This window comes from Zootermopsis nevadensis, unplaced genomic scaffold, assembly GCF_977971745.1.
Source record: "Zootermopsis nevadensis isolate Lab colony 2312 unplaced genomic scaffold, Znev_1.0 Znev_ptg000030l, whole genome shotgun sequence".
In the NCBI taxonomy this organism is placed as follows: domain Eukaryota; kingdom Metazoa; phylum Arthropoda; class Insecta; order Blattodea; family Termopsidae; genus Zootermopsis; species Zootermopsis nevadensis.
Window position 1 is genome coordinate 13,607,022 of NW_028259162.1, and position 20,406 is coordinate 13,627,427.

A 20,406-nucleotide genomic window follows, 5' to 3' on the forward strand; every position below is an offset into this window, starting at 1 on the left:
AGTAATAAATCTCCAGGAATTGATCAGATTCCAGCCGAATTAATTAAAGCAGGTGGCAAAGGGTTACATATGAGGATCCATAAGCTTATTAAGTTAATTTGGGATAAGGAAGAGAAGCCACAACAATGGAAGGAATCCATAATTATTCCTATTCATAAGAAGGGGGACAAGACTGCGTGTGGTAATTACTGCGGAATTTCGCTGCTATCAACTTCATACAAAATTCTATCCAACATTCTTTTGGCAAGGTTAACCCCATATGCGAATGAAATTATTGGGTATCATCAATGTGGATTCAGACGAAACAGATCAACGATTGATCAGATCTTTTGCATTCGTCAGATACTAGAGAAAAAATGGGAGTTCGGTGGGACCGTACATCAATTATTTACAGATATCAAAAAAGCCTATGACTCTGTGAAAAGAGAAGTGTTATATAATATTCTTATTGAATTTGGTATACCAAAGAAGCTAGTGAGTCTAATAAAAATGTGCTTAAATGAAACCTGTAGCAAAATTCGAGCAGGTAAATATGTATCTGAGACATTCTTCATCAAGAACGGTCTAAAACAAGGAGATGCTTTGTGTCCCTTGTTCTTTAACTTTGCGCTAGAATATGCTATCAGGAAAGTCAAAGATAGGCAGGAGGGTTTGCAATTGAACGGGACACGTCAGCTATTGGCATATGCTGATGATGTTAATATATTGGGGGATGATATAAATACAATAAAGAGGAACGCAGAAGTTTTACTAGAGGCTAGTAGACAAGTGGGGCTAGAAGTAAATTCAGAAAAAACTAAGTACATGTTAGTATCTCGTCATCAGAAGACAGGCGGGCAAAATTAACTTAGGGTAGCTAATAAGACCTTTGAAAGGGTTACAAAGTTCAAATATCTGGGAGCAACAATAACAAATGAAAATGACATTCATGAGGAAGTTATGAGGAGATTAAATTCTGGAAATGCTTGCTACTTCTCAGTTTAAAATATCTTGTCTTCCCCTCTGATTTCTAAGAACATGAAAATTAAAGTATACAAAACAATAATCTTGCCTGTTGTTTAGTATGGGTGCAAAACATGGTATCTCACTCAGAGGGAGGAACACAGATTACAGGTGTTTGAGAACAGGGTGTTGAGGAGGATATTTGAGCCTAAGAGGGAAGACGATGGGTCGTGGAGAAAACTGCATAATCATGAGCTTAAAAATCTGTACTCCTCCACCAGGATTATCAGGGTTATTAAGTCGAGAAGAGATGGGATGGGACAAGAGGTGTGCACCGGGTACTGGTTGGGAAACCTGAAGGGAAGAGACCGCTGGGGAGAAATAGACGTAGATGGGAGGATAATCTCAGGCGGGATCTATGGGAGATAGGAGTTGAAGGAAATTGAATTTTGTTGGCCCAGGACAGTGTCCTGTGGAGAGATTTGGTTAATTCGGTGATGAACCTTCGGGTTCGGTAAGTCATCTAGTTAGTTGCTTATATAGTTCTTTATCTACTACCCTGATCTTCCCCTCTGATTCCCATGCCTTTTACTCCTAATGCATAGTTCTGTCCTGAAACAGATTGAACATTAACCTTAACAGAAACTTAAACGTAAGAGACTGTGACTCCAGTTACTGTAGTGCATATCAAAAGGCCGATGTAAATTATAACACCTTAAACTAAGACATAGTTTGGAAACGAAAGTCTCCAGGCAAAACACGATTGCAACACACATCAATTTTTCTCTGGCTAAAATTTATTTGAAAATAATTATGCACTTTCAATCAATATAAACACTTTAAAATGTTATGTCTACATTTTCTGCATGTTATTTTTCATCAACTTACACCACTTTTTAATCGTACCTTACTTAAGGGAAAGTTGTTACAAGTTATCTAAAGTCATGGGGTGGAGGTGGTGTTTAAAGGACGTGATATTCTACTGCATCATGCAGTCAGCTGGACTGTGCATAAGCCATGACACATGGCTGGCAGGAGTTAAAGCCAAGACCAACAGTCTGAGTCATACTTATTAAGAAGTACGGTTTACCAGAGAAGTCAAGCTTAAAAACATAATAATAACCTGGAAACAAAATAAAGAAAGAAAAAACTAATACAACAAAACATAAGAGACACTGAGAACAGAGAGAAAATTAAGACATATGATAGAAACATGGGCTCTTGGAATACAAATAAAGAAACAAAATATGAGAGCACTGAAAACACTACTGACGTTAAAATAATCAAACTGTACTTAAAGTAAAATTCTTGATCTAAGAGACAGAAATTCTGAAAGTACTGAACTTCATAGCTCTTAAAAAAAATTGTACTACTGCAGATAAATTTTTATTGCAAAACAGAAGTATGTCTATGCATGGACTCTCTGTACATTACAGAATAACAATTTCAAATGCAAGCAATTCAAGTAATATATTTGCATGATTAAATTTTATCATAAGCCCACAAAACAGCAAATCTCATGAAGTATTACATTTGAAATGTACAGCGTGTCCACAAAGTCCCTTCGGGGATTTGAAAAATTGTGGCGCGCAACCAAATTGAGCTAGCCACATGCGATTTGCGGCAGATTTCAGTGAAGCTCTGGAAGTATTTACTGACCTCAGTAGAACTTCCAGATCGCCTTCCAGATACTGGTCTTCAGGTCACCAGTTAACGGACTTTCTCCAGCCAACATGCTCAACAGAACATGACAAGAGCTCGAATATCATCTGGACGTTCTACTGAGGTCAGTGAAAAGCTTCCAGAGTTTCACTGTAATGTTCCGCAAACCGCATGTGACTAGCTCAATTTTTCAAATACCCGAAGGGACTTTGTGGACACACTGTATTACATTTGTTAATCAGTATTTCATCAAAGTGTGATGGAAACCTTTATAATACAGTACATGTAAGATACTTATGTAATAATGTTAACTAATTTTAAAATAAACCAACACCAGGGCCCAGCAATTTCTGTATATTGTACACAATGGAAAACAATTGTGTACAGTGCTACCGGTTTAAATCCTACATCTGAGGTTCAGAGAATATAATGCAACACATTTCAAACTGGTAAGGCATATTACAACAAAGACTGATGAGTGGTGAAAATGGTAATCTGGATGAAGAAATTCACCCCAAATTCCAAACATTCACGTTTTCCTCTTGTTGCGTTTGGCTCTACCAGAAGTTTACTTCTTTGCGACAGGCGACGTCTTTTCATCTATAGCACTAATCTTCAATCCATCTTCCACTGCTTCTTTTGCAGCTTTTGGAATCATTTTCTTAGGATTTTTTGCTCCCTGACCTTTTGGTTTTTTGGGAGTACTAGGGCGACCTGAAAAAGTTTATCACACAGCATTTAAAAATTGAATGTATTTATAAACCCAACACAAGCAGTTATAAACACTTATTAATGTCGGACATAACAAAGTTTTCATAATTAATCTACACAATCTGGAGGCCTCAGAGACCAAAATTCACAATGTATTTTTAGTGAATCAAAGAAGATCAACTTCAATGAGCATCACAGGATAAGTTATCTCAAAATGTGTCTGAGTGTTCGGAGATCACATGTTGAACACAAGCTGTGATGTGCAGACTTTTGAGATGCAGACAGATTGTCTCTCAGCTCCGGTAGTATTAATGTGGTTCTTCAGCGAAATGCTTAACAAAACACAGCCTCATTCAAGATGCGTCCCGTTCGTTGCAAATTAACTAGGTCAAGTGGACATAAATCTTGGGGGCCATTTTAAACACTAACCAAGCCGATATGCCAAAACTAAGATCCTGATCCGTATTTTATGCAACGGACGTCATATGTTTCAGGTAGATTACCAATCTGTACACATATGCAAGAACACCTAAAATGAGTCTCGACAACTAATATATTAAGATTTAATATTGATATAGGTGAGGTTATACTTACACTTTCTCTTAGAAACTGCGCAACTCTTAACTTTCCTCGTTGATTTTCTTTTAGCCGGCATCTTCCTTTTACTTTTCGATTTAACAGCAGGCATGTTTCACACTTTGTATGTGGCTTATTGAATTATCTGAGTTAACCACTTTATATTGCTGTTGCTTCTGTACTCCGACTTTCACGAACTGACTGCCACCTAGTAAGCAAAAGGGAAATTTGTCCATGAAGTGTAGCGGGGAAACATGCATACAGACATGACAAGATATCTACTACCTAGAAAAATAAATGCCAGAATAATGCACGCTAAATGCCACCATTCGCGTTCTTTGCGGTATTCATTTAAATAGAAGAGTTCAGGTTAGAAAGCTGTAGCAATTTGCCGGCAAGCGATGAAATGCGTTTGCTTTCTCAAAACGTTAGAACATACGGACAAAATAATGATGTCAGGGATTTTATTACTGACAACACAGCCCTGTTTCTCCAGCACGTCTCCAGGACATCTCCACGAACAACGCTAGAAATTCTTCAGGGTAAAATCTAACCAGACGTAAAACAAAACAACCTTATCTAACTTAACATAAAAAACCTAACCCAAATAAACCTAACAGAACCTAACCTAAAGCTAAATGCAACCTAATCCAATGTAACATATCTCAATCCAAATTAAATGAATCCAAAAGAACCGACCCGCATGGGATAAAACCCACCGCCGCTTAAGGGCTTACAAATGACCATATAGGACTTCCCCAGGATTTCTCCACCAATTCTCCGTGACAAAACAATTTGCGCATAACGTCTCCAAGACTTCTCACACACTACTATAATACATTTCCAGGATTTCTCCACGAATTTTCCAGGAATTCTCCAGGATTCTCAAGGACTCTTCCAGCAAATCCCAACGACCACCGGACGAATACGATAGAAATTCTCCAGGACAACCCAACCCATCGTAAAACAACAACCTTATACAACGCACCCTTAACTTAACTAACTTTACTGAACCTAATCAAACCAAACCTAACCCAACACAACCTAAAACACAACGCTACCTAATACAATGTAACTTACCCCAATCAAACTTAAACGAATCCAAAATAACCGATCCGCATACGATCAAACCCACCACCACTTAAGGAATTCCAAATAACCTTTCAGGACTTCTCCAGTATTTCAACATGACCAAAGAAACTCCGCATTACCTCTCCAGGATATCTCCGGCACTACTTAAGGACTTATCCAGGATTTATCCAGGACTTTTCCAGGAATTCTCCCGGACTTCTCCACAGGGTTGTGTAGGCGGATGCAATTTTGGGTGGAGTCGGAGTCAATAAAGATGTACCGACTCCGACCTCGATGTAAAATCTTAAAAACAATTTCTATATCGTGTGAGCCTAAATCTTACGGAGATTCAACGACGCGTTGAGCCACATGGTGTGGGAATAATGCCTTGTAACTTTGGCTCCGGTACCTTAAGAATACAAACTGCCTACAAGCCTAATTCTCTTACAAGAGTTCACAAATGCAGATGAAAACATTAAATGTGATGAACAATAATTATAATTAGGAATCCCTTACCTCAAACTTTGTTCAAGTTCTAAAACGTTTTTAACAGCACAATAATATCTACTCTACGGCGCACTTGTTCTACAAGCGATTCACAGCTCAACTCTTTCCGCAATAACGAAAGCGGATTGTTGACGGTAGTAATGAAACACAAAAATTGCCGAATAAACACATAACATAAGTTAGTTTCTTAGGTACCATGCCGAGTAAACAGATAACTAACAGTTAGTTTCTAAGGTAACATAACAATGCATGCAGGAGTTCATATAAAAGCTGGCCATTGTTGTCTTTCCATATTTACACATTCTCCAGGACAACCCAACCCATCGTAAAACAAAAACCTGGCATAACGCACCCTTAACGTACCTAACTTAACTGAACCTATCCTAACCTAACCAAACCAAACCTAAACTAACCAAACCAAACTTAACCTAACCAAACCAAACTTAACCTAACCAAACCAAACCTATCCCATCCCAACTTAACACACAACGCTACCTAATACTATGTAACTTATCCCAATCAAACTTAAACGAATCCAAAATAACCGACCCGCATATGATCAAACTCACCACCGCTTAAGGAATTCCAAATAACCTTTCAGGACTTCTCCAGGATTTCTCCATGACCAAAGAAACTCCGCATTACCTCTCCAGGATATCTCCGGCACTACTTAAGGACTTATCCAGGATTTATTCAGGAATTCTCCCGGACTTCTCCACAGGACTGTGGAGTCGGATGCAATTTTAGGTGCAGTCGCAGTCAATAAAGATGTACCGACTCCGACCTCGATGTAAAATCTTAAAAACAATTTCTATATCGTGTGAGCCTCAATCTTACGGAGATTCAAGGACGCGTTGAGCCACATGGTGTGGGAATATTGCCTTGTAAATTTGGCTGCGGTACCTTAAGAATACAAACTGCCTACAAGCCTAATTCTCTTTACTAGAGTTCACAAATGGAGATGAAAATATTAACTGTGATGAACAATAATTATAATTAGGAATCCCTTACCTCAAGCTTTGTTCAATTGTAGGAAACCACGATCTAAAATGGAGAAAGTAGATGGCAGATATTGTAAAACGTTTTTATCAGCACAATATTATTTTCTCTACGACGCACTTCGTCTACATGCGATTCACAGCTCAGCCCTTTCCGAAATAACGAAAGCGGATTGTTTATGGCAGTAATGAAACACAAAAATTCCGAGTAAACAGATAACTAACAATTAGTTTCTAAGGTAACATAACAATGCACGCAGGAGTTCATATAAAAGCTGACCATTGTTGCCGGCCCATATTTACGCATTCTCCATTACAACCAAACCCATCATAAAACAACAACTTTACATAACGCACCCTTAACTTACCTAACTTAATTGAAATTATCTTAACCTAACAAAACCAAATCAAACCTAACCCAACCAAACCTAACCTACAATGCTACCTAATACAATGTAACTTATCCCAATCATACTTAAACGAATCGAAAATAACCGACCCGCATAGGATCAAACCCACCACCGCTTAAGGAATTCAAAATAACCTCTCCATTACATCTCCGGCACTACTGCAACTGTCCTTCCGCAGACTGCTTTCTTCTTACTCTGGTTGCCCCGGGATCAAACCCAGTAGCGTGCCCGGTTTGCTTGCGGTTACAGCTTGATATAACTTCGGATAATTCGGAAACATATAAGGAATAATAATTGGTGTAGGGTTTGTCGGCGAGCAAGATTGTCCGACTCTCAGAGATTATACGGGGACTGTGATAGTTGGAGCGGCCGTGCGCCAAGGACGTGAAATCTGTGGGGATAATCAACTGCAGACCACACCGAAGTCACCTTGGAAATATTTCACCTTTTATTTCCTTTCAATAAGTTATTCTGATTGTAGGCTGTTGTATTTATAATTGTAAGAATCAAGCAGAAACTGTCTGCTTGCCTGGAAGAAACAAACTGTTGTATTTTGTACTTGAAATTTGATGAATCGAGCAGAAACTGTCTGCTTGCCGTGAAGAACCGAAGTTTTAGAGAGGGAGCCCCAACGCAATCTCGCTTTTTATATTCCCGCAACGTAACTGTTCTTGAATTTTGAATTAAATATGACAATCCGATTCGTCCCCCAAAAAGTCACTTATGACGTCGGAAACGTGCCGAACAGCCACATTCAAATTCCATTGGTCCGAGTCGTAGTGAAGCAGCGGTCATCTGGCAATCGTTACTTCACACCTACTAGGGCGCCCCAAACCAACGGTCACTAAACCGAATGTCGGGGGAAGAGACTTTTACACGCCAGGATGGCGCCACTCTCTTTCCCAATGTGATACATTGGACAAAGCCAAAATTTAATAAAATCACTCAAATTTTGATGAAGTGAGGTGTACCGAGTATCATCTAATCACACCTCCTTCGTTCATATAAACCAGATTAATATGCCAAAGCCTGGTTTACCCCTCATCTCAATTTTCAGTCCGTTCGAGAATTGAACCACAGACCTGGACTGGCATAACACTCCCCCTTGAGATGAGATGCGCTTTCGACTTAGAAACAGCCCGCCTCATCTCAACTGCCCGTGACAGTCTATTACATCATTTTATCATATAACATCATACAACTCCCATCCTCCTCCTGCCGTAACACAGATAACACTCCATACGATCAGCTGTTCACTGCCACCTTTCGCCACGTTCCGGGCGGCGGTCAGCTTGACAGACTAGGCTGCCACATTTATGCAGCTCAGACCTGACATAAATGACACAGATTACATTGAACACAAAATAGCTAAACACTAATATAGATTAATGAGGATCCTACAGAGAACTGGAATTGATTGGAGAGATAAACCTGTACATGCAGCAGAAGGTCAAAGTGAGACTGGACTCAGGAGACACCAACAGCGTTGAGATAGGTAGAGGTGTAAGACAGGGATGCTGCTTATCACCAATTCTTTTTAACCTGTATGGGGAATAGCTTGCCAAGGAAGCTCTGGAGGGAACAGGAGACTTCAAAATTGGAGGAAGAGTGGTAAAACAATGTCGTTCAAGACGTGGCTGGGGCACTGAGGATGAGTAAGCTCGGCTAGTTCACGCGGTCTGTGCGCCTCACCGTCAGTGTTGCCAATATTGACTGACACTATAGGTACATGGTCACTACCGCTACACTGGTTGCTTAACCTACTATCGCATTCATCCATCATTCTCCCACTCTCTCGTCGGGTTTCAAAATTCGCTACAGGGATAGAAGACGATCTCTGAACTGAACTCCTGCTCGAATCACCTTGTTCCATAGGTTCTCTAACAGCCAATCCTCTCTATCAAACGCTATCTTTCTCCAAGCTGCTGTTCCAAGGAGATTTCTGGAGTCAGTCGTCACTGCATCCAGCCATCTACCTTTAGGTCTTCCCATTGACCTTCTCCAATATATTGTTCCTTTCAATATTTTTTTGGGAATCCTATACTCTTCCATCCTGTAGACATGTCCAGCCCACTCCAACCTTCTCAGTTTAATGTGAGTTACTATATCAATACTTTTATATAGTCTATATAGCTCATGATTGTAGCGTATCCTCCACTTTAAGTTTTTCTGTACTGGTCCAAAGATTCTTCTCAAAATCTTCCTTTCAGGTGCGCCCAGCATCATTTCTGTTTTCTTTGTCAGTGTCCAGAGCTCAATTGCATTACAGAGGATGCTCCTGATGATGGTCTTATATATCCTTATTTTACTGCTTTTATGTACACAATTAGATTTCATGATCCCTTTTAACGCAAAATATATTTTGAAGATATCCGTCTTCTGGGTTGTTGCGCTGTGTAGTCTGGTCGATGTTAACCAACCAGACTACACAGCGCAACAACCCAGAAGACGGATATCTTCATACTCACCGCTGTGAGAACCTCAAGTCTTACAAAATATATTTTATTTGCTGCTGTTATTCTACTTTGTACTTCAGTCAACTCATCATTATTACTTGTCAGGACTGTTCCAAGATATTTAAATTCTTGTACTTCTTGGAATATCTCCAATGTCATGTTATGCTGGATCGTTATTCTTTGTCTATCTCTACTTTGTATCATCCATTTAGTCTTCCTTTCATTAACATGTAACCCTACTTTAGCAGCTCCTAATTCCAGATCCTTATATATTCCTTCTAATGCTGGTAGCGTTCGACCCATTATATCGAGCTATTGAGATCCACCTTGGTTTGTTTAACAACCCAGTGCAGAGCAAGATTAAAGAGCACTGGTGCTAGACCATCCCCTTGTTTAAGTCCCGATCCAACTTCAAATAGATCAGTCATACCGCCACAGATCTTAACCCGGGCCTTGGAGACAGACATAGTCATTTTTACCAATCGTACCATCTTTGGAAGTATCCCTTGATCAGCCATGATTTTATAGAGTCCTTCTCTACTTATGCTATCATATGCCGTTCGAAAATCAATAAATAGATGACAGGGATTGAGATCAAATTCCCAAACTTTTTCAGCTATACCTTTCACCGTATAGGTTTGATCTATTGTCGACCTTCCAGGGCGGAAGCCTGATTGGTATTCCCCTATAATTTTATTATAATCTTCCTCTGCGACTATACTAAACAAGCAGTGTGACGTGTGGTGGAAGAAAAGGGACGGTTACATATTTATATAATTCTTCTTCGTCAAGTCTTTTTTATTATCTGGCAACTCTGAAGAAAGAAGATTAAAAAAAGGTGTGGATGTTGAAGAAGTGCAATAGAATTAGCAGCCCAGCGTGAATAATGAGCTCAAGCACAAAGTTTATCAACTTTTCCATCCTGCGCTTTCATTGTTCGCCCGCATACACTCCAGTATATATTCTGCTAGTAATAGGTACAATTACCCGGGAATTAGGTACACTAATTGAAAGAATCGCATTTCCTTCCTATCAATGAGTGAAGAAGGAGCTTTTATGAAGAACTGGAATCAGTATTTGATACATTTGACAAGTATCACATGAAAATTCTGCTAGGAGATTTCAATGCAAAAATTTGGAGGGAGGATATCTTCAAACCCACAATAGGCATGGAGAGTCTCCATGCACTTAGTAATGATAACGGTGTTAGAGCAGTAACCTTCGCTACGTCAAATGATTTAATTGTAAAAAGTACAAAATTTACACACCGTGATGTTCATAAATACACTTGGACTTCTCCAGATGGCAGCACACACAGTCAAATAGATCATGTTTAAGTAAATAAGAGAAGACAGACAAATGTAATTGATGTGAGATCATTCAGAGGAGCAGATTGTGACACTGATCATTAATTGGTGGTAGCAAAAGTGAGGGAGCGGCTTTCAGTAAGTAGACGAGCTAAACAAAATTTCGACACAGAAAGATTTGATTTGAAAAAAAATAAGTGAGGGAGAGACGAATGAACAATATCAAGTTGAAATTTCGAATAGGTTTCTAATTTTAGAGACAAATGAAGATAATGAAAGTGTGGACATGAACAGGGAGTGGGAAAATGTCCGAAACTGCATCAACATTTCAGCGAAAGAGAAACTAGGATACTACAGGAGAAAGCAAAATAAACCGTGGTTTGATGAAGAATGTTCAAAATTAATAGATCGAAGGAAGCAAACAAAATCTCAATAGTTGCAGAACCCAAACAAAACAAATGCGGATAATCTATGTAACGTGAGACGTGAGGCTAGTAGAACATTTAGAAATAAGAAAAGGGAATACCTGAAGGACAAAATTGCTGAACTTGAGACAAATAATAAGGAAAAGAATATCAGAGACCTGTACAGAGGCATTAATGACTTTAAGAAAGGATATCAATCCCAGACTAATTTTGTAAAGGATGATAGTGGCAATTTGCTTGCAGATCCAATAAAAATTGTGAATAGGTGGAAAAATTTCTTTAGCGAGCTCTTAAATGTTCATGAGACTGGTGATATTAGACAGATTAAAATGCAAACAGCTGGATTGTGTGGTGCCAGAACCTTGTTTAGATGAAGTGGAACTAGCCATTGGGAAGTTGAAAAGTAATAAATCTCCAGGAATTGATCAGATTCCAGCCGAATTAATTAAAGCAGGTGGCAAAGGGTTACATATGAGGATCCATAAGCTTATTAAGTTAATTTGGGATAAGGAAGAGAAGCCACAACAATGGAAGGAATCCATAATTATTCCTATTCATAAGAAGGGGGACAAGACTGCGTGTGGTAATTACTGCGGAATTTCGCTGCTATCAACTTCATACAAAATTCTATCCAACATTCTTTTGGCAAGATTAACCCCATATGCGAATGAAATTATTGGGGATCATCAATGTGGGTTCAGACGAAACAGATCAACGATTGATCAGATCTTTTGCATTCGTCAGATACTAGAGAAAAAATGGGAGTTCGGTGGGACCGTACATCAATTATTTACAGATTTCAAAAAAGCCTATGACTGTGAAGAGAGAAGTGTTATATAATATTCTTATTGAATTTGGTATACCAAAGAAGCTAGTGAGTCTATTAAAAATGTGCTTAAATGAAACCTGTAGCAAAATTCGAGCAGGTAAATATGTATCTGAGACATTCTTCATCAAGAACGGTCTAAAACAAGGAGATGCTTTGTGTCCCTTGTTCTTTAACTTTGCGCTAGAATATGCTATCAGGAAAGTCAAAGATAGGCAGGAGGGTTTGCAATTGAACGGGACACGTCAGCTATTGGCATATGCTGATGATGTTAATATATTGGGGGATGATATAAATACAATAAAGAGGAACGCAGAAGTTTTACTAGAGGCTAGTAGACAAGTGGGGCTAGAAGTAAATTCAGAAAAAACTAAGTACATGTTAGTATCTCGTCATCAGAAGACAGGCGAGCAAAATTAACTTAGGATAGCTAATAAGAACTTTGAAAGGGTTACAAAGTTCAAATATTTGGGAACAACTATAACAAATGAAAATGACATTCATGAGGAAGTTATGAGGAGATTAAATTCTGGAAACGCTTGCTACTTCTCAGTTCAAAATATTTTGTCTTCCAGTCTGATTTCTAAGAACCTGAAAATTAAAGTATACAAAACAATAATCTTGCCTGTTGTTTTGTATGGGTGCAAAACATGGTATCTCACTCAGAGGGAGGAACACAGATTACAGGTGTTTGAGAACAGGGTGTTGAGGAGGATATTTAGGCCTAAGAGGGAAGACGATGGGGCGTGGAGAAAACTGCATAATCATGAGCTTAAAAATCTGTACTCCTCCACCAGTATTGTCAGGGTTATTAAGTCGAGAAGAATGAGATGGTATGGGCTGGGCATGTAGCGCGCATGGATGGGACAAGAGGTGTGCACCGGGTACTGGTTGGGAGACCTAGACGTAGATGGGAGGATAATCTCAGGCGGGATCTATGGGATATAGGAGTTAAAGGAAATTGGATTTTGTTGGCCCAGGACAGGGTCCTGTGGGGAGCTTTGGTTAATTCGGTGATGAACCTTCGGGTTCGGTAAGCCATCTAGTTAGTTACTTACGAGGTGCGATCGGAAAGTTTCTAGACTGTGACAATAGAGGGCGAACCGGATGTAGTACGAGCTTCTGCCGCTAGGAGGTGCGGCCTGCATTCATAGTGAATCAGTGTGCCAGCCCGCATCATCGAATTAGCACTTGTTTCTTAGTTACGGGCGTTTTGGTAGTGCATTACACCGACCCCCCTGCGATTTCGGAATGGCGGATTTTCATGAACAAAGAGTGTGCATCAAATTTTGCCAAAGACTCGCCAAAACGGCTACGGAAACCTATGAAATGCTAAAGAAAGCATTTGGGGAGTCCGTAATGGGTCGTGCACAAACTTTTGTGTGGCATTCACGTTTTAAAATTGGCCGAACCTCTGTCGATGATGACGAGCGTTCTGGACGACCATCTTCGAGCACAACGCCCGAAAATGTTACGAAGATTCGGCAGGCCATTCACGAAGATCGACGTCGTACCATCAACGACTTGAGCGACATTGTTGGGATAGGCTATGGAACCTGTCAGCTGATTCTAAAGGAAGAACTCCACATGCGACGCATCATGACAACGCGCCAGCGCACAACGCCTCAAAGTTCGGCAGTTTTTGGCCTCAAACACCATGGCCGTCATCCCGCACCCTCCTTTTCGCTGGATTTAGCTCCGTGTGACTTCTTCCTCTTCCCAAAGATGAAAATTCAGCTAGAGGGAAGGAGATTTGAGACGATAGAAGAGATTCAGGCAGAATCGCAGATGGTGCTTGACAGGCTGACAAAGAAAGATTTCCAGGGATGCTTCCAGGCTTGGCAGCGGCGCTGGGATCGTTGTGTTCACTCCCAGGGGAACTACTTCGAGGGTGATGGATGAATTTAATACCTGAGATAAGTATGCGGGTTTTTATAGGCGCAGTCTGAAAACGTTCCGGTCGCACCTCGTATATAGTTCTTTATCTACTACTCTGACATTCCCCTCTGATTCCCATGCCTTTTACTCCTAATGCACAGTTCTGTCCTGAAACAGATTGAACATTAACCTTAACAGAAACTTAAACGTAAGAGACTGTGACTCCAGTTACTGTAGTGCATATCAAAAGGCCGATGTAAATTATAACACCTTAAACTAAGACAGTTTGGAAACGAAAGTCTCCAGGCAAAACACGATTGCAACACACATCAATGTTTCTTTGGCTACAATTTATTTGAAAATAATTATGCACTTTCAATCAATATAAACACTTTAAAACGTCATGTCTACATTTTCTGCATGTTATTTTTCACCAACCTACACCACTTTTTAATCGTACCTTAATTGAAGGAAAGTTGTTACAAGTTATCTAAAGTCATGGGGTGGAGGTGGTGTTTAAAGGACGTGATTTTCTACTGCATCATGCAGTCAGCTTGACTGTGCATGGCTGGCAGGAGTTAAAGCCAAGACCAATAGTCTGGGTAGTCCGAATTATTAAGAAGTAAGGTTTACCAGAGAAGACAAGCTTAAAAACATAATAATAACGTGGAAAAAAAATAAAGAAGGAAAAAACTAATACAACAAAACGTAAGAGACACTGAGAACAGAAAGAAAATTGAGACATATGAAAGAAACAAAAACACATGGGCTCTTGGAATACAAATAAAGAAACAAAATATTAAAGCCCTGAAAACACTACTGACGTTAAAATAATCAAACTGTACTGAAAGTAAAATTCTTGATCTAAGAGACAGAAATTCTGAAAGTACTGAACTTCATAACTCTTAAAAAATTGTACTGCAAATAAATTTTTATTGCAAAACAGAAGCATGTCTATGCATGGACTGACTGTACATTACAGAATAACAATTTCAAATGCAAGCAATTCAAGTAATATATTTGCATGAATAAATTTTATCATACGCCCACAAAACAGCAAATCTCATGATGTATTGTGGGCTTATGATAAAATTTATTAATGCAAATATATTACATTTATATTACATTTGAAATGTACAGCGTGTCCACAAAGTCCCTTCGGGGATTTGAAAAATTGTGGCGCGCAACCAAATTGAGCTAGCCACATGCGGTTTGCGGCAGATTACATTGAAACTCTGGAAGTTTTTACTGACCTCAGTAGACCTCGATGTAGGCTCCCTTGGTAGCACGGAGAACGTACAGACGAAATTTGAGCTCTTGCCATGTTCTGTGGAGTATGTCCGCTGGAATAGCCGATATCGCCTTCCAGATACTGGTCTTCAGGTCACCAGTTAACGGACTTGCTATAGCGGACATGCTCCACAGAACATGACAAGAGCTCGAATATCATCTGGACGTTCTACTGAGGTCAGTGAAAAGCTTCCAGAGTTTCACTGTAATGTTCCGCAAACCGCATGTGACTAGCTCAATTTTTCAAATCCCCGAAGGGACTTTCTGGACACACTGTATTACATTTGTTAATGGGTTTTTAATCAATATTCAAGGATGAACATTTTTGTATGAGAAACATAAATTCCAAACATTCACGTTCTCCTCTTGCTGCGTCTTGATCTACGAGAAGTTGATTTCTTTGAGCCAGACGATTTCTTTCGCATTACATTTCTACCCCTCATACTATCTCTTACTACTTCCTTTGCAGCTTTTTCTACAGCTTTCTTAATTTTTCTGGGAGCACTTGGGCGACCTGAAAATGTTTATCACACAGCATTTAAATATTGAATGTATTTATAAACCCAACACAAGCAGTTATAAACACTTATTATTATTTTATTTCTGGGGAAAAATGAAACAAAGTTTCCATAATGAATCTACACAATCTGGAGGCCTCAGAGAACAAAATAACAATATATTTTTTGAATCAAAGATGAACTTCAATGAGCATCATAGGATAAGTTATCTCAATATGTGTCTGAGTGTTCGGGGATCACATGTTGAACACTAGCTGTGATGTACTGACTTTTGAGATGCAGACAGATTGTCTCTCAGCTCCGGTAGTATTAATGTGGTTCTTCAGCGAAATGCTTAACAAAACAAAGCCTCATTCAAGATGCGTCCCGTTCGTTGCAAATTAACTAGGTCAAGTGGACATAAATCTTGGGGGCCATTTTAAACACTAACCAAGCCGATATGCCAAAATATCCTGATCCATATTTTATGCAACGGACGTCATATGTTTCAGGTAGATTACCAATCTGTACACATATGCAAGAACACCTGAAATGAGTCTCGACCACTAATATATTCAGATTTAATATTGATATAGGTGAGGTTACACTTACTCTTTCTCTTAGAAACTGTGCGCCGCTTAACTTTCCTCGTTGATTTTCTTTTAGCTGGCGTCTTCCTTTTACTTCTCGATCTACGAGGAGGCATGTTTTATACTTTGTATGTGGCTTATTGAATTATCTGAGTTAACCACTTTATATTGCTGTTGCTTCTGTACTCCGACTTTCTCGAACTGACTGCCACCTAGTAAGCAAAAGGGAAATTTGTCCATGAAGTGTAGCGGAAACAGATACGTACAGTCATGACAAGATATCTACTAACTAGAAAAATAATGCACGCCAAATGCCACCATTCGCGTTCTTTGCGGTATTCATTTAAATAGAAGAGTTCAGGTTAGAAAGCTGTAGAAATTTGCCGGCAAGCGATGTAATGCGTTTGCTTTCTCAAAACGCTAGAACATACGGACAAAATAATGATGTGAGGGATTTTATTACTGACAACACAGCCCTGTTTTTCCAGCACGTATCCAGGACATCCCCATGAACACCTCTAGAAATTCTTCAGGGTAAAATCTAACCAGACGTAAAACAAAACAACCTTATGTAACCTAACATAAAAAACTTAACCTAACCTAACCCAACTAAACCTAACAGAACCTAACCTAACACTAAACGCAACCTAATCCAATGTAACTTATATCAATCCAAATTAAATAAATCCAAAATAACCGACCCGTATGGTATAAAACCCACCGCCGCTTAAGGTCTTTCAAATGACCATATAGGACTTCTCCAGGCTTTCTCCAGCAATTCTCTATGACAAAACCAATTTGCGCATAACGTCTCCAGGACTTCTCCGACACTACTATAGGAATTTATCCAGGATTTCTCCCCGAATTTTCCAGGAATTCTCCAGAATTCTCAAGGACTTTATCAGGACGTCCCAACGACCACCCGATGGACACGATAGAAATTCTCCAGGACAAAACAACCCATCGTAAAATAACAAACCTTATATAACGCACCCTTAACATACCTAACTAAACTGAACCTATCCTAACCTAACCAAACCAAACCTAACACAACCTAAATCACAACGCTACCTAACACAATGTATCTTATCTCAATCAAACTTAAACAAATCCAAAATAACCGACCCGCATAGGATCAAAGCCACCACCGCTTAAGGAATTCCAAATAACCTTCCAGGACTTCTCCAGGATTTCTCCAGTACTTCTGCATGACCATAGAAATTCCGCATAACTTCTCCAGGACATCTCTGGCACTACTTTAGGACTTATCCAGGAATTATCCACAGGGCTGTGGAGTCGGATGCAATTTTAGGTGGATTCGGAGTCAGGAAAGATGTACCGACTCCGACCTCGATGTAAAATCTTAAAAACTATTTCTATACCGTGTGAGTCTAACTCTTACGGAGATTCAACGACGCGTTAAGCCACATGGTGTGGGAATAATGCCTTGTAACTTTGGCTCCGGTACCTTAAGAATACAAACTGTCTACAAGCCTAATTCTCTTACAAGAGTTCCCAAATGCAGATGAAAACATTAAATGTGATGAACAATGATTATAAATAGGAATCCCTTACCTCACACTTTGTTCAATTGTAGTACACCACTATATCCACCGACAACGACCAATTTAATCAAGTCTAAAATGGAGTGAGTGGAAGGCAGATATTCTAAAACGGTTTTAATAGAACAATATTATCTACTCTACGACGCACTTCTTCTACAAGCGATTCACAGCTCAACTCTTTAAAAATAATGAAATCGGCTTGTTGACGGTAGTAATGGAACACAACAATCCCGAATAAACAAATAACATAAGTCAGTTTCTCAGGTAACATGCCGAATAAACAGATAACATAACAGTTAGTTTCTCTGGTAACATGCCGAGTAAACAGATAAATAACAATTAGTTTCTTAGGTAACATAATAATGCACGCAGGAGTTCATATAAAAGCTGACCATTGTTGTCGGTCCATTTTTATACATTCCCCAGGACAACCCAACCCATCGTAAAACAACAACCTTATATAAAGCACCCTTAACTTACCTAACTTAACTGAACCTATCCTAACCTAACCAAACCAAACCAAACCAAACCAAACCTAACGAAACCAAACATAACCCAACACAACCTAACCCACAACGCTACCTAATACAATGTAACTTATCCCAATCAAACTTAAACGAATTCAAAATAACCGACCCGCATAGAATCAAACCCACCACCGCTTAAGGAATTAAAAATAACCTTCCAGGACTTATCCAGGATTACTCCAGCACTTCTACATAACCGAAGAAATTCCGCATAACCTCTCCAGGACACCTCCTTCACTACTTTAGGACTTATCCAGGACTTTTCCACTCCCGGACTTCTCCACAGGGCTGTGGAGTCGGATGCAATTTTAAGTGGAGTCGCAGTCAGTAAAGATGTACCGACTCCGACCTCGATATAAAATCTTAAAAACAATATCTATACCGTGTGAGGCTAACTCTTACGGAGATTCAACGACGCGTGGAGCCACATGGTGTGGGAATATTGCCTTGTAAATTTGGCTGCGGTACCTTAAGAATACAAACTGTCTACAAGCCTAATTCTCTTACAAGCGTTCACAAATGCAGATCAAAACATTAAATGTGATGAAAAATGATTATAAATTGGAATCCCTTACCTCAAGCCTTGTTCAATTGTAGGAGACCACGATTTGAAATGGTGGGCAGATATTCTAAAACGTTTTTAACAGCACAATATTATCTACTGTACGACGCACTTCTTCTGCGAATAATTCACAGCTCAGCTCTTTCCGCAATAACGAAAGCGGCTTGTTGACGGCAGTAATGAAACACAACAATTCCGAATAAACAGATCTATAACAGGTAGTTTCTCAGGTAACATGCCGAGTAAACAGATAACTAACAATTAGTTTCTAAGGTAACATAACAATGCACGCAGGAGTTCATATAAAAGCTGACCATTGTTGTCGGTCCATATTTACACATTCTCCAGGACAACCAACCCAACGTAAAACAACCTTACATAACGCACCCTTAACTTACCTAACTTAACTGAACCTATCTTAACCTCATTAAACCAAATCAAACCTAAATCAACCCAACCCAACCTAACCCACAACGCTACCTAATACAATGTAACTTATCCCAATCAAACTTAAACGAATCCAAAATAACCGACCCGCATAGGATCAAACCCACCACCGCTTAAGGAATTCCAAATAACCTCTCCATTACATCTCCGGCACTACTTTAGGAATTATCCAGGATTTATCCAGCACTTCTACATGACCAAAGAAATTCCGCAAAACCTCTCCAGGACATCTCCGGCACTACTTTAGGACGTATCCAGAACTTTTCCAGGACTTACACAGGGCTGTGGAGTCGGATGCAATTTTAGGTGGAGTCGCTATCAGTAAAGATGTACCGACTCCGACCTCGATGTAAAATCTTAAAAACAATTTCTATACCGTGTGAGTCTAACTCTTACGGAGATTCAACGACGCATTGAGCCACATGGTGTGGGAATAATGCCTTGTAACTTTGGCTCCGGTACCTTAAGAATACAAACTGTCTACAAGCCTAATTCTCTTACAAGCGTTCACAAATGCAGATGAAAACATTAAATGTGATGAAAAATGATTATAAATTGGAATCCCTTACCTCAAGCTTTGTTCAATTGTAGGAGACCACGATCTGAAATGGTGGGCAGATATTCTAAAACGTTTTTAACAGCACAATATTATCTACTGTACGACGCACTTCTTCTACGAGTGATTCACAGCCCAGCTCTTTCCGCAATAACGAAAGCGGCTTGTTGACGGCAGTAATGAAACACAACAATGCCGAATAAACAGATACCATAACAGGTAGTTTCTCAGGTAACATGCCGAGTAAACAGATAACTAACAATTAGTTTCTAAGGTAACATAACAATGCACGCAGGAGTTCATATAAAAGCTGGCCATTGTTGTCGGTCCATATTTACACATTCTCCAGGACAACCAAACCCATCGTAAAACAACAACCTTACATAACGCACCCTTAACTTACCTAACTTAACTGAACCTATCTTAACCTCATTAAACCAAATCAAACCTAAATCAACCCAACCCAACCTAACCCACAACGCTACCTAATACAATGTAACTTATCCCAATCAAACTTAAACGAATCCAAAATAACCGACCCGCATTGGATCAAACCCACCACCGCTTAAGGAATTCCAAATAACCTCTCCATTACATCTCCGG

General features: G+C 39.5%; 1 long non-coding RNA gene across 4 annotated transcripts; it reads right to left on the reverse strand.

Annotated features, from left to right (window-relative positions):
* Nucleotides 1-1,901: 1,901 nt before the first annotated feature.
* On the reverse strand, nucleotides 1,902-19,993 carry LOC147872143 (uncharacterized). 4 transcript variants are annotated; one of them, XR_015537752.1, is made up of 3 exons: nucleotides 19,817-19,993; nucleotides 3,910-4,099; nucleotides 1,902-3,318 (listed from the first exon to the last, which is right to left on the reverse strand). It is a non-coding gene; the product is annotated as an uncharacterized LOC147872143 (long non-coding RNA). The 4 variants fall into 4 exon arrangements; XR_015537750.1 differs by lacking the exon at nucleotides 19,817-19,993 and adding an exon at nucleotides 6,481-6,638; XR_015537753.1 differs by lacking the exon at nucleotides 19,817-19,993 and adding an exon at nucleotides 6,039-6,180.
* Between the last annotated feature and the right edge of the window lie 413 nt (nucleotides 19,994-20,406).